The sequence below is a fragment of the Camellia sinensis genome, chromosome 15 (assembly GCF_055761805.1).
Source record: "Camellia sinensis isolate YWXY chromosome 15, ASM5576180v1, whole genome shotgun sequence".
Lineage (NCBI taxonomy): Eukaryota > Viridiplantae > Streptophyta > Magnoliopsida > Ericales > Theaceae > Camellia > Camellia sinensis.
This window is the reverse complement of record NC_138975.1, coordinates 118387753-118394248: the sequence shown is the minus strand read 5'-3', so window position 1 is coordinate 118394248 and position 6496 is coordinate 118387753. Positions and strand designations below refer to the sequence as shown.

Below are 6496 nucleotides of genomic sequence, written 5' to 3'. Positions count from 1 at the left end.
AAACCAGAAAAGACTAGACTTCTCTTATGGTTTGCACTCTTTTCAAATGGAAAATGGATTATTAGTTCCTTTTCCAATCCAAAATTGTAGTTTGGTCTTCCTTTGTGCCTGCCTCCCCCGCCCTGTGCGGGGATGGGGAGGGGGCCTCTTTCTCTCTTGCTATCTCTTGCATGTGATTTTTGAATATTATTGATTACTTTTTGCTAGGAATCTTTCGTCTACAATAACAGAAAAGCTAAGAAACTAGAAAATTGTTTTGAAATTTATCTAGAATATTGACTGATGGTGTGGTTTAGATTTAGTTTTGTAATGAGACTGACATTTGAAATGAATCTTGATTATCCAATGCTATTTTTAGATATTTTTCTTAGTAAATTTTTTGGGTAGCTAGTATTTTTGTAATCAACAGAAACAAGTTTGGATTCAAGGACCTATCATAGTAGGTGCTGGACCATCTGGTCTAGCAGTCTCGGCTTGTCTCAAGAACAATGATGTACCTTCTTTGATTCTCGAAAGATGTGATTGTTTAGTTTCTTTATGGCAACAAAGAACCTATGATCGTCTCAAACTTCACCTCCCCAAACAGTTCTGTGAGCTTCCTCTGTTTGGTTTCCCAGAAAATTTCCCCAAATACCCAACTAAACGCCAGTTCATATCGTACGTAGAGTCATATGCTGAACACTTTTCAATTGCTCCAATTTTCAATCAAGAAGTGGAGAGAGCTGAGTTTGATCATGGAAATAGGGTTTGGAGAGTTCAAACTCAAGATTGTGAGTATATTTCAAGGTGGTTGATCGTCGCCACGGGCGAAAATGCCGAGCCTAGTGTACCTGAAATTCAGGGGATTGAGAGGTTTGAAGGGACTATGGTGCATACAAGTTTGTATAAGTCTGGTTCTGAATTTACAAACCATAGGGTATTGGTTGTTGGGTGTGGAAATTCTGGTATGGAGGTTAGTTTGGACCTGTGTAGGCACAAAGCAAGCCCTCATGTGGTGGTTAGAAGCACTGTAAGTTCATTCTACTGTTTCCAATTTCAAGTACATTTGTTTTGTGTGTTTTCTTTCTCTTTTTATTTTTTATTTTTTTTAAGGTCAATTCTTCTTTCTGGGTATGCATTAAAAACATTTTTGGGCAGTTGAAACCACTTTAAAGTTTATTTTCTTTTTTTTAAAAAAAAAAAAATTTCTCCTGGTAAAAGCGCTATTTGGTTCAACAGTAAGACTTTCTGTTAAGATTGTGTGCATTTTATCCTTTGAATTCTTTGTGGATAAGTTTAGAATCCCCATTTTTACAATTCTATTCATAAGGGTGTTATTTGAATAGACAATGCGACATACCTAAAAAAATTTATTCAGAGAAGTACTCAGAAAATTACACCAATGGATCACATTCATTCTGGTTTAGGATAATTTTTTACGTACAAATTCTGGGTACATATCATCTTTGTATTTGATTTAATGTTTTTAAGGTTCCCATAATACATTTTAGTGTACCCTTGGTATGATCTTTTAGATAACTATCGCAATATGTGCCTACTTCTAGTTATATATAATATCCGCACTGTACACATGCAATTTGTTTTTGCTCAGATGAATAAAAATCTTGAAGTGAACATTGTCAAATTCAATAATACCCCATGTAAGTCCAGAGGCTTTGCATTTGCTTCATCTCTAATTTTTAGCCCTCTCTTGTGCATTTTGTGGAGATGTCTCAATTTGGTGCTCTGTTGGGTTATGATTAGGAATAGAATAGAAATGTAATTCACCCGGTTTAGTAGAATTTTGAGAATCTCTTTTTAATTTTTTTTCTCAAATAAATTTAATTAGTTTGACAACAATAATTCTTAAAATATATCTTTAAAAATTATTTTCTTAAAATTATTATGTCACTAACACAGTCAACAATAATGACTGTGTGCCCATCATCCAGTCAGGCTTAAGATGCCTTCCAAGAGGATCCACCAGCATTTGGCTATCTGTAAAGATGGATAGAAAAGACAATGGTTTAGCAAGGGTTTAGCTAAAAAATTGACACTGGTTGACTGCTTAGATGTGTTAGTGACATAATATTATTAATTATTGAATATCAAATAGCTAAAAAAGCCGGAACTCCAATACTTTTAAACCACCTATTTACTTACTTGAATATCAAATCGCTAGAAAATTATAAAAGATGAAAGAAACAAACGAAAATAAATAAATAAACAATGCACTATTAAACCCACAAAAGGTCTCTATCAAATACTTGAATCATGTAAGAAGACCAGCACTAACTAAAATCTCAGTCACCATTTAAGTCAAAACCATATCACTTGAAATAATTGTATTAATGGAATTTTGGTTTAACAATTCCAAAAGACTCTTCCTACTTAACATATGTTTATGTAAATATGTACCTTTTTATAGCCTCTCATTTGTGTCTCACTGTGAGAAACAAAAGAGCCACCAGCAGATGGACTTTTTCTTGCCCCACTTGCATAGCACTGTTTTTAAGTTTTGAAAATTACTTTTTCTTGCCCCACTTGCATGAAAACATGTTCATGAAAATTACTTGAGAGTTTCTGGTCATCATGGTTGTTGAGGGAACCGGCTCACTGTAATAATGAAAGTCCTTTGCTGGTGGATATACACTTATATGCTTGTATGTTTGTTCTATTTTAACTTTCTCATCTTCACCTCAGGTGTGCTGATAATATGCTTCTTTGGCACACGCTGCAGCGTGATTTCTAACTCGCTAGCAATGGTAAACATTTACTGATTGTGGCATGCCATGTATCTGTGTTTTGTAGGTCCTAGCTCAAGTCAAGCCACACAAAAGCAGACAAGAGGTGAGCAATCATTTAATCAAAAGCTTTTTTGACAAATAACATATCTTATTAATTACAATACTTGCTCTTATTAAATATAGGTTCACCTTTCAAAGAAAGAGAAGAAGAATAAGAAGAAAAAGAACTAACAAGGTAAAAATGTAGATTTATACTTATTAATCTATCCTCTAAACTTTAAAAATTAGTGCTATGTTTTATTTTTATTATTTTTTATTAAGTATTCATATGTATAACATAATAAATATATTAAACTATATACTTTGCGCCCCCCCATGTGTCATGAAAATTGTTGCGGATCTTCAATTTGGTGGGGGGTTTGTGGAGGGGGAAAAAAGAAAAGGGAAACAAAATGTGAATAATATTTAGCTTACATGTTATTTACATTTCCCTTCAATTTTCTAGTGTCATGTTTCTTATTGGTTATATTATACATGATATTGGTGGCTAGTCCGAATTGTTTACACCTGTTGGTTATATCCTCTGTTAATGGTGCTCAGTGCAGTTTATGGCTGTAGAAAATTCTTTATCTTCAGTCAAAATGCTGCTTATCAAATCCCAGCAGTATTACAAAGTGTTCCTAGTTAAGTACCATAATTAGTACCATATGATTTAGCTCAGTAGTTTAGAAGTGCATACTGAGACTATACTTGTGTACGTGTATTTCTGATCAATTGCTGTAATAATATTCAGTTCTGTCAATCATTCAGTGCATAGAAACTGATATGTAGACAATTGGCCTCATTTGGATCCTTTTTTCTAAATGAATAATTTTGACCTTTTCATCATTAACAGGAAGAGGCTACCAAAAGCAAGTCTGCAGGAAAGGCATAGTACCAGACTATGATCTCCGACAGCGATTACACCGAGTTTGAAAACTTCTCAAAGTGGTTGGGAGTCTCCCAGTGAGATTTTTCTGTCTTTGAGTTTTGTCTTGGTATAATATCTTTATCTAATTGTTTTGTTTCAAGAGGAGTTAATTTACTTTTTGTGGCAGTTTTGAGACAAGATTTGAGTTTGGTGGGTTATGTTTTATGACAAGATGGATGGATTTTTCATTTTAGCAGATCTGGAATCAAAATTTTACAAATTGTAGTCTCTTACTTAAACACGGTTTGTTAGTTTTTTTTTTGAATGAGAAATTGAATTAATGCTTCATTTGTTATTTGAATGAGAGTTATTATTTTAAATGTTAGTTTTTTTTTAATGTGAAATTGAATTAATGCTTCATTTGTTATTTGAATGGGAGTTATTATTTTAAATGTTAGTTTTATTACAGATATTTGAATGGGAGTTAATATTTTGTATGTTAGTTTTATTATAGGTATTTTTTTATTAATTGAATGAGAAACTAAATTCATTATTTTTTACAGGTATTCTTTTTAATTTAATCAAATAAAATTAGCATAATATAACCAAAAAAAAAAAAAAAAAAGAGGAAGATATGACGGCGTTTCTACAAACGCCTCCTAATCCCTCAACAGTAACGGTAATATTTTTAAAACAGATACGACGGCGTTTCAAAAACGTCGCTAAATATTGTTGGTGACGTCAGCGTGTGTGTAGTGGGACATTTGGCGGCGTTTTTGTACTAATATCACGACGTTTTTAAAACGTCGCAAAGCTACAGCGACGGCCGCAGCTTCGACGTTTGGTACTAAACGCCACAAAAGGAATTAGGGGCGTTTTTGATACATATGGCGGCGTTTAAAAAACGCCGCTAAAAGTGCGATTTCCAGCAGTGTATGTTTCTGTACAAAATATATATTTTTTTATTTGAATTGGTATTATCTGTTTCACGTATGGTTATACAAATTTATTGTCAGAGGTGGTTTATTTCACAAATTGTCTAACTTTATTTCTTTGTCTATATGTTAACATCATTTTAATGAAAAGGTGCAACTTTTCATTCATTATTTGTAGAGAGCATTGACGTATGGGTAATGATTGTCTATTTATCTTTTCTTATTTTTTTGAATTTGTTACATTCTCTTTTAACATATTTTGTATTTTATGCTTTCTGGGATTTGTGAATTATAATTGTTATAGCGATCCCGGGTTTCACCCCTTGTTGTACAGTGATCCGAACTTGGTTCTGTGGGCATTAGTAGTTGTATCTATCTTGTTGTCATCCTTTAGTTCCATTTGTTTGAGTTTTAGGATGTGTTGGGCTTGTTTCGAATAGGTGAGTTGAGCCTTGGTCTAGAACCTTGTTGTTGTGTTTTTGGCCGTTCCGCTCGAGCGGGTCTTGTAGCGCTCGAGCGGAGATTGCACACTCCCAGTATTTTGTGCTCTGCAAAACTTCTGTAGGTGCGTTATTTACGCTCGAGCGGGTCGCGCTTGAGCGGTATTGTTGGAGCTCGAGCGGCTAGTACACTTTTGGCGTAAGTTCTGGGAGGGGAGAAATTGCGCTCGAGCGGTCTGGTTATTCACACTCGAGCGGGTGAACTTTATTCTTGTGTCTTGGCGCTCGAGTGGTAATTTTTGCGCTCAAGCGGACAATGGTTTTTGTCCTTTACGCTCGAGCGTTGTGTTTTCCGCTCGAGCGGGAATGTCGTATATCTGAGGGCTGTGGGGCATTTTTGAATCACTTTTTTGTATTCTCTCTCTCTCTTACTTTCTAAAAAGATATTTTGAGAGCCTTTCTCTCTAGAAACTCCCTTCTCTCTAGGGTTTGATCTAGTTAGAGTGTCCTCCTTCTCTTCGGCCTTTGCAAAAGTTGTGTTGATTGTCGAGGGCGTCGTTTCGATTCGAAAAGTTTGGTTTTTGGAGCACTTTGGTTTTGGCCTCTTCTCCATTCGAGCTCTAACTTCGAGGTAGGGATACCCTACTCCTCCTTATGAGCTTTGTCTTTAAATTTTAGCATTTTGATATGTTGGGGGTTGTTGGATAAATTTAAGAGAGTTTGGGCCTTTGTGTAATTTTACAAAAGTTGGGGTTTTTATTCATATAAAACCTATATGCATGTTTGGCATGAAGAAATGGAATTAATGTTGAAACATTGATGAAAATGGAACCCTAGGGGTTGAAATGTTAATCATGGGAAATGCCATAATTACATTGATTAATTAATTTGTATAATTAATTGTTGGAAATGAGGAATTGGATTGAGAATGTAGAAATTGGAAAGGTAAGGAATTAGAGGGTGTAGTTGGATCATTCATTGCTCACCTAATTGAAATGTTGACTTAATATCCATTTTGTGCATTTATTTTCTGTTTAGAAATAACTGCTTTGGGCTATCGGTGGAGGATAGTCTTGATTGTTGTAGACAATGCATGATGATTAGGCAAACTAAATCTAATCAATTGAATGTGTCATAGAGTATGACGGTTGAAAGAATACATTAATTTTATGTATTGATTGTTTTTGTATACTACCTATGGGTATATACATTATGTTGTTCTATGTTACGATTTATTGGAAGAAAGGGGCTGGACCTCTAAACCGAACGGTTTATTGGAAGAAAGGGGCTGGACCTCTAAACCGGGGTTTATTGGAAGAAAGGGGCTGGACCACTAAACCGAAGGGAAGATACAGCTCATATGCTTATCTTTGAGAAGTGTAGATACAGCTCATATGCTTGTCTAAAGAAGTGTAGATACGGCTCATATGCTTATCTGTGGATGTGTGATATAGTTCTTATACTTATCTGTTGATGTGTTGATAT

General features: G+C 34.7%; 1 long non-coding RNA gene and 1 pseudogene across 1 annotated transcript; both read left to right on the top strand.

Annotated features, from left to right (window-relative positions):
- Positions 1-282: 282 nt before the first annotated feature.
- On the top strand, positions 283-1442 carry LOC145813236 (putative indole-3-pyruvate monooxygenase YUCCA4 pseudogene; annotated as a pseudogene).
- A 1097-nt stretch (positions 1443-2539) lies between these two features.
- LOC145812749 (uncharacterized) lies at positions 2540-3935 on the top strand. Its single transcript, XR_014356258.1, has 3 exons — positions 2540-2829; positions 2910-2961; positions 3622-3935. It is a non-coding gene; the product is annotated as an uncharacterized LOC145812749 (long non-coding RNA).
- Positions 3936-6496: the final 2561 nt, after the last annotated feature.